Genomic DNA, 8,885 nt, shown 5'->3' with positions numbered 1-8,885 from the left:
CTGGTCTCATCCAGAGGCATCCCATTAAAAAAAAACAAACAAACAAACAAAACAAAAAAAACCAAACAATTTTGGTCGGGGTCACATTGACAAGCTATACAGGATAAACACTTAACATCTAACTTGTTTAGCTGAATGCACAAAAACCCTTGCCACCAGTGGGCAGCTGGTTCATATGGAAGGAAACAAAAGGTGAGAGGTATTGGTGGTCATATGAAGGTAATAAGACTTTTACTTGTCTCTTGAAAATACTGAAGAGGTCTCAGTAGCTTACTTGCTGTGGACAGTGTTTCAAGACAGTACTTAAAAGCAGTTCTCAAAGGTTCTTGAGACAATTTCAACAACTGATGAAAGACATTACAAGCTGATCTCTGGGTTTGAATTTTATTTTTATTTATTTTTGTCTTAGGTGCACAACTTTTGGCTCCTTTTCACGACAAGTCAACAAATCTTCATAATTTATTACTTCACTTCAGGTGTGTTGTCTTAGTAAACACACTAACAGTGTTTTTCCTGAGAATGCTTTTGATGCGTTGTCAAGTGAACTTGGTGACAATATGCAGTACAGCACCTTGGCAGTGAAAGCATAGTCCCTCTGACAGCATTTTGACTTTTTTATAGGCTTTGTTTGGTCATCCAGAATAAAAATGGACCATATTGTGTTTCATCAAAGCAAAGGAGGCAACCCCTGGCCACTGCAGTAAGGTCACATAATTCTATCTCTGGGGTCAAAGTGGGGGGTGAGAACCATGTCATCTCTTTGTATGCAGATGACATAATTTTGTTTCTTACCAACTTAGTCACTCGTGCCTGCCCTTATGGACCTCTTGTCAAAGTATAATGTGATTTCTGGGTAAAAGGTTAATGTACAAAGAAATTTTTCTAGCTGAAAAGATTTCAAGGAACAATTTTCCCTTTTAAGTGGAATACTCATTTCATACTAGAAATGCTAGACAAAATATTCTCACTAAATCATGACTTATTGCTTAAAAAGGTGGACAAGGACTTGGATAGATGGATGCAGTTGCCAATTTCTTTGATTGGGTGAGTGAACTGTATTAAAATCACTGTCCTACCAAAATTTCTTTACTTTTTTCAAACCCTCCCCATATCTATACATAAGAATTTCTTCAAGAAACTGCAAAGGATGGCATCTACATTCATCTAGAGGAGGAAAGTTCCTAGATTTAAAATCAAAACCCTTTACAATACCCCTCAGTGTGGAGGATTGAAGCTCCTTGATTTCAGTTGTATTACTGGGCTGCTCAGTCCAGAGTAATATGGCTCTGGCAGACAGAGTGAGTTAACTCCCCTGCTTGCAAACAAAGAGAGCAGTGCCACACATCAGCTGTGCCACTGGCCAGCATTCCTTTTATTAAGTCATACTATACTCTGAAGAATGGTACTGATAATCCATTTATTAAACATACATCCAGAATCTGGTCTGCCATTCAGACACATCTTTACAGTGTTATTGTATTTCACAGTAATATTCCCTTCCACACCAACTCTGCTTTATCAAATGTACTCAGAGATGACATAACCAAGATGTGGCATGATCAGGGAATTAAGAACTTTGGGGACCTTTACAAGAATAACATACCTACTGTCATTTGAACAGTTATGTAGAGCCTTCCACCTCTCAACTACTCATCTCTTATAATATTTACAGGTCAGGCAGTACATTTAAGAGAGGAAACTCCACTCCTCTAAAGCCCCTCCCAATTGATGAAATTCTAAAAGATATCAAACACCCCAGAGGCATTTTGTCGTTAAAATATAACAGAAGTTTGGCCTTCATAGAGACTGAACCCCTAAACACTAGGGCCAAATGGGAGCAAGACCTGGACTGTCCTTTTGAAGACAGTAAATGGGAATTAATATGTGAGGAGGCACTACACTTTTCATATAACAGCCGCCATAAGCTTTTGCAGTTCAACATTATCCACATAACCTATTTTACACCAGAAAGACTCCATAGGATAAATTAATCAACTTCAGATCTTTGCCAACATGCAAAACAGAGACAGGTAACCTTATTCACATGTTCTGGAAATGTAATAAATTAAAACATTATCGGGGTTCAATATTGGAGATTCTTAAAGAGATTGTTGAGTTTTAGATCCCCTGTTCACCTAAACTAGCCTTACTAGGTGACATATCTGACATCCCTCTTAACAAAAGAAACAAGGTGCAGTTTATCAAACTGGCCATGATTGCTGGTAATAAATGTTTTGCTTTGTTATGGCAAAGTGCAGATCCCCCATCCCTTGTCCATATGTGGCTTAAAGAAATTTCCTCGTACATGACATCAGAAAAAATGACGTTCAATCACAAAGGAAAACCACACATCTGTTAAATGCTGGTCTGCTTTTAGAAGCTACATGGGAAATATTTCACAGTCTGTTGTTGGTCGATGATGAGATATGTTTGACATATGCACACGTGCATCTGTGTAGATGTGTATAGTTGAATTTATATGTACTAATGTGTGTAAATTTTATGTTTATTTCACCAAATGTACCCTGACCCCCAACCCCCCATACCATTGCTTTGCCCTTGTCTGGGGGTGGGGGGGGACTGGTCTTGTGGGATTATTACTTTATTATTTTATCTTTGATATTTCAATTCTGTGTTTTCTCCTGTAGACTGTTCTGTGTTTGAGAAAAATTCAATAAATAAATTGTTAAAAAGCAATGAAGGCAGCTTGAAAGGCTCGCCAGCATAAACCTAAAGGGATATGAATCTCTTAACATATTTTTCTTGTCAGCAAATTATGCAAAATCTAAGTGAGCTTTTCTTCACAGCAAGGTGTCTAATTTTGACAACTGCCGTCAGTACAGCACGTAAAGGAAAGCTCTGTAAAACGTCCTGCTAAGCAGAGTGCATTGTCATTAAAATCACTGCTTTTCAGCCTTTTACTTCAAGTTCTCAGTTGAAATTTCTCTCATGCAGTCATCCTCGTTCATCTTGAGCGGAGTCAGTGAGAATTTCTTCATGGATGTTTCCTGTTGTCATGTAACGAGATAATCACATTCACACTAATGTATTGTAATTCAGGGAAAAACTCGCAGGTTTAAAGCATAAACAATTTTTATCATTTTTCTTGTTACAAAGCTCATTAAATGTTCTGTTTTGTTTTTCAGAACTTTTGAATACTCAGTGCTAGGAATTGTAGAATGCTCTGGTTTGCTTGTTAATAGTCCTTTGCAATGTTTGGTGTGGCATTTGTGGAGTACAGACATTGCAGCAAGTCAGTTGTAAAGATATGCTCATATTTCCCAGATTACCCAGTGTACTCGGTTGTGAGAAATCCTCTTGAAATTCTTAAATGTGCTGCTAAGTGATTTCAGGATGTTACTTAATGCTGTGAGACAGTTTGGGAAGCATTACAGATCACGGATTACACACCAGCAACATGCCATTTGTAAGAAGAAATTTTTCTTTTACACATTTCCTGTTTTGTAGATAATGTCCTAACCCTAACCCTTTTTTAAAAAAGAAATATACAGTTTATAAATTGTAAATGTTCAACAACTTTTCGCTGTGGATTTGTCGAATGTTTTCTCTGATGTGCAGCAGTGTCCAACAGGTATGGAGGGAGAATCTTGACAATATTTTCAAAGAAAACGCCTACAAATGTTTTAAATATTTTGTTATGTTTTGATGAGCGTTTGAATGTTTTTTCTTCTGTTCAAGAGAGAATTAACCACAGGAAATAAAAATGACTACCTGACTTGTGAATACTGACTGCTTCATGTATTGTTTTGTAGCACTGAACAACAGTGGATGTAAATGTGTTTTTTTAGCACGAAGCAAGAAAGACTGATGTTAATCTGAAAAATCTGTATAAATTGATATAAATTACGTTAAAATCTAAAACCAGATTGATCAACCTTCAAATCAATATTTAGTAGATGCAGAAGCAGTTAGAGCCAACATTAGCAACTCTGGGAGAAAGCAGTGTGGGTGAGTATATCATGTACACTGAGTGTGGCTGATTATAGATGAGAGACAGGTGTATAGTTCAGGTGACTGGGAGAGTGGGGAAATCCAAAGGGCGGGAGGTCAATTATTCTTTATTTTATTTATGTACTTAAGTCCCTGCACACCAGTTTTGCTTGCTTGATTAGATTTCATTTCAGGTTGAAGATGGGTGGAGCAACACTGGAATGATGTGAGGTCACTACATATCAAGTAGTAACAAGAACGACAAAGTTGTACCTGTAAAGGTTGTGAAGTCCTGAGAAGAGGTCTAATTAGGAAAAACAAGTGAAGACACCTGTCAGCCTAAATGAGGCATAAGATTTAGATACATTTGTAAATATTTATTTGGCATCACAGGTTCTTGCTAATGACTCATTCAGTATTCAAAAATTCATTTTGGCATTTAACCACTGCACAGGTTAAAGGTGGTTGGAGTTACATTGGGAATTATGGGATGTCATCAGCTCCTATGTCAATAAAAACGATAAATGTAAATAGGCTGTTGTCACAGAAAGACATTTTGACTTGTCATCGCAGGAAAAGCACGTCATTGTAATGTCATTGTCACTAATGACGTTAACGATGTGACAGTGAGTGCACGATACTAGAACTGACGCAGCTAAATGGAATTCAGCCATCATTCTTTTTTTTTTTCCTACTGTGACAGTCCTGTAAAAGGCCTACCGCCCTTTTTCTTGGCAGACATTTTAACATGCCATACCGGTAAAATCACATGTAATTAATAACATGAATCATGGCTACTATTTTCTATTTAAGCCTATGTGTCCCTGTTGTTGTGCTCACTGTCCCACTGTCATGGCTCACTGGGAAACCTAAATGGGACAGAACAATTGCCAATGTTATTGGTAACACCCATGCTTTTCCTGTTACGTCAAGTGAAAATGTCTGCTATGCAAAAGGTATGTTGTCCCACCTCAACATGTGCAACAAACATAATAGGAGACTGAAAGAGTTGGCTCTGCACAAGAACACAGTGATAAAGCATATAAACACTGTTCTGTGAGTTTTGGCTAACAAACAAAGAGACACACATACACGACCTCCCTCTATGCTGGCCCTGACTGAAAGACCGTGTTACAGCAGAGTGTGCAACATGTGCAGTGAAAACACCTGTGATGAAGTTACACCTGTTAGTCTCTAGATGGCAATGTACACCTTCTCTTCTACTTCACACACCACTAGGACGGAATTTCAACTGTAGACATGAAAAATAAAAAAGTTCATTCTTTCTCAAGTCCTCAGTCTGTCATGCTACTTTTATTTTTACTTTAAAAACAGGATTATTTGTTTTACAGTGCTACACATCTTTGAATACAATATTTACAGTTGTACATTGTGCTAATACATGTGCATAGCATTCACGTACAATGTGTTTTAGTGGATATAAATGTGTTTCAGACACACTTGCAGACTTAACCTGATGTATGTCCTCATTACAGCTGTTCACACTGAAGAGGAATCTCTCTGTATAGACACAATTTTGAGATATTAAAAGGATAATGTATCATTATTGAAATACATGTGAAATATTTACACTGTGTGAATCTAGGTGGGCATAAATCTGATGCAAAATTATCCCATTTTTTAAAATTATTACAAGGCTTATTTAGCTTATGCAACTTTGGGTGTGTTGTGTGTGATAAAATTGGTTTCTGAATTCTACAGGAGAAAAGCATCACCACTATAAAATGCTCATTCTGTAATTCTTGTGTATGTTGAGTTTATTTTACATGGATCATCTGATTGGTGATGTTAACAGGCTGCATAGTGGGATAGTGTGAAAGACTGTAAAGAACCATAAGCATGCAACATGCAAAATATGCCATATAGTATGTAATGTAGGCAAAACAAGTCTCCAAATCCCTGTCCAGGAAACAAGTAAAACCTCTGGCATCCATTCATTTCCTGTTAGCATTTTACTGTTCTTCTAATGTGTGTGTGTGTGTGTGTGTGTGTGTGTGTGTGTGTGTGTGTGTGTGTGTGTGTTTGAGAGAGAGAGAGCGAGGGAGAGAGAAGGAGAGAGATAGGGAAATTGTGAATCAGCTGTAGATTAACACATTAAGAACTCATTAGTTCCTTCCAGATGTTAACATATAACGTTGTTCAACACCACTGAGTTTCCAGGTAACTGAAGAACATCTTTATCAGACAATAATTTGTTAAATCATGTAAATACAGAAAATGAAAGTTTATTTAAATCTGCATAAAGACGTCTGTGTGTTGTTTTGTTTTTTTTAAGTTGCAGTTTACCTCTCTCCATTTACAAAATGCACCAATCAAAATCAATCAAATTATATTTTGTTCAGAGTTGGCCAATCCTTCCAGTAGTTTAGAGTTGATTTTAAAGACAGACTTCTATTCATTTTAAAAACAAAAGTGGGAAAGACCAGCTCTTTGAACCCTCCCTGAGTCAAGTAATTTTAACAGCAGGATCATGCAATTTCCATTAGGGTCTCTAAACTGCATGAATCCACATTTTTACTGTACATTTTTATCCAGGTAAGTTATTTTTCCTGTCATTGTTACTGTTTTAACATGTTTTTGTTTTCCTATAAAGCAATTAATAATGTTTACTATAATAAGTGCTGTATACATGAAGTTACTATTATTAATATTATTAAATGAGAGTGGAAAAGCCAATATGTCTGTATGTATCTGGTATTCCTATTCCTTGTTTGTGCCACCTCCTCCTCTTGTCTTCCAGCTGTGGGTGGACTGCTGCGAGGAGCCCATCAACTCAGGAAGTAATGGACAACCGTCTCCACCTCATTACACCAGCCTACACACACACACACACACACACACTGATTGGACGCTGTGTGTGTGTGTGTGTGTGAGAGAGAGAGAGAGAGTTGTTTGTGTGTAGAAAAACATCAGCATACTGTTGGTGTTCAAGTATCTTAAATTCATGTTAACTATGTAACGGAAGTATTTTTCTTGCCTTATACAAGAATGTCTGCCAGAGAGGATTTCTGTTGGTTTCATTTGCTAAGCACTAGTGTATGTATGTGTGTGTGTGTGTGTGTGTGTGTGTGTGTGTGTGTGTGTGTGTGTGTTTTACAAGTTTAACTTTGACCGAATCACGACCCTTCACAACATCATTAGGAAGGAGTTTTTCCACAAACATTTTCCTTAGGAAGCTTCATCCTATAGTATTTATTGACAGTGCTGGGGCCAGATGCATAAATGATGAGTACGTACAACAACCACGCATACGCCATTTCCCGCGCATAAACGGGTATTTATAAACACAGACTGTGCGGTGAGAATATGCTCACCTCACGCATTCTTCAGACCAAACGTACACATGTTTTTCTAAAGCGATCTGAGGGTGATATTATGAGCTGGAGATGAAATATAAACTGAGAGACGGAATCTTTTAGTAAAACATTGTTAAGGTTGATAACCAGATACACTGATTGTGTCATTTATTTATTTTTGAGGTCACACAGAGATCTGTCAAATGCCAATCAAAGGTGCATTTATAAACGTAACATTGATTAATTACTTTCTTGTTATTAATTTTATCATTCTTTTAATTTACACAGGAGTCAACATTTTATTTTGCGGTTGTGTCACACCTTGTAAAGTCTGTTTAGATATGAGAGCCACAAAATGCTCATCATTGCTGATGATGGTTTACAGTCCATGTCACGAATGACTAATAAGGACGGTATAAAGAGCCGTACAGCCGTGCGTAACGGTCGCGCGTAATAACAGCTGTTCTGCTGTTGTGCCAACGTTTTATTCTGGCGGATTGGTAAACTGCACTTCTTCTTTCCCGTTTGTTTCATTGACAGGTGTATAGACTGGTGGAGCAGGCGGTGAACTGATATGAAAACAGCTGGTTCAGGACGTGTCTTCATCTATGTATGTATAATTGTGGGAAATTGTAGAAATGATTCTCGTGCACGTGCGCCCAGTTCCACAATGACTGAGATTTATAAAGCAGAACCACGTGTGCGCAGGGTTTTATAATTCTGATGAAAATAATCCGTATGCATAGTTCTGGCTTTGTGTGTACACACAGTTTTAGTCATGAATCTACACAGAGTTTTATATATATATATATATATATATTTGTTGTCAAAACATAAGTATGTGTCAGCACTGAAATGACACTGATCATTGCTAATTCTACCAGGCAAAGCTGGAAAGTGTCCAGTTTTGGCTGCTTTGAAGTCACAACATGTTCACATTATTTTAATTCAGGAATAAAATGTCTATTATTTGCCTTTTGTCAGGTTTTCTTATGGCTTCCTTTTTGGTGCCACCTCATTAGCTACATTAGAAACACACAAACACACTGTTGAACCTTGTTGTTAATGTGTATACAAGGAAAATGTGATTGTGTGACCTAATAATGGAAATGAGAATAGAATATTAATATATATTAGTATAATATACACCTACTGGGTTTACTTGACCTGAATGATACAACAGACACTTCACAATAAATGAAGACTTGGTTCTTCACATGAAAATACCTCACATTAACAGCTATATTGAATTAACATTTAGTTTACATAATGATGTTATTTGATAAAAACATACAACTTTTTGTTAATTAAACCAGAATGCTGCTAACTCAAAAGAAATCATGGTGATACCAGGCCAAGTGATTCTGCTCTCTATTATCACTTCACATGTAGGTTTACCAACTCAAATTTTAAAAAATTCTTTAAAGGTCAATACCAGCATACTAAGTTTTACTCTTTAACATTAAATGGGGCAGTTTCTACATGCATTTGCTACATGTGAAGTTATTTTAAATCAGTTTCCTCATGCACGCATTGCTATTTGTCCCAAATAGCAAAGCAACATTGGATAGGTAAATGCAATTTTGTCATTTTTAATAAGAGGCCAACAATTTCTTT

General features: G+C 36.9%; 1 long non-coding RNA gene across 1 annotated transcript; it reads right to left on the bottom strand.

Annotated features, from left to right (window-relative positions):
- Positions 1-627: 627 nt before the first annotated feature.
- LOC122985617 lies at positions 628-8,665 on the bottom strand. The gene is made up of 3 exons (XR_006404164.1): positions 8,655-8,665; positions 5,310-5,313; positions 628-940 (listed from the first exon to the last, which is right to left on the bottom strand). It is a non-coding gene; the product is annotated as an uncharacterized LOC122985617 (long non-coding RNA).
- Between the last annotated feature and the right edge of the window lie 220 nt (positions 8,666-8,885).

Source organism: Thunnus albacares, chromosome 7 (assembly GCF_914725855.1).
Source record: "Thunnus albacares chromosome 7, fThuAlb1.1, whole genome shotgun sequence".
Lineage (NCBI taxonomy): Eukaryota > Metazoa > Chordata > Actinopteri > Scombriformes > Scombridae > Thunnus > Thunnus albacares.
This window is presented reverse-complemented; position numbering and strand designations above follow the sequence as displayed.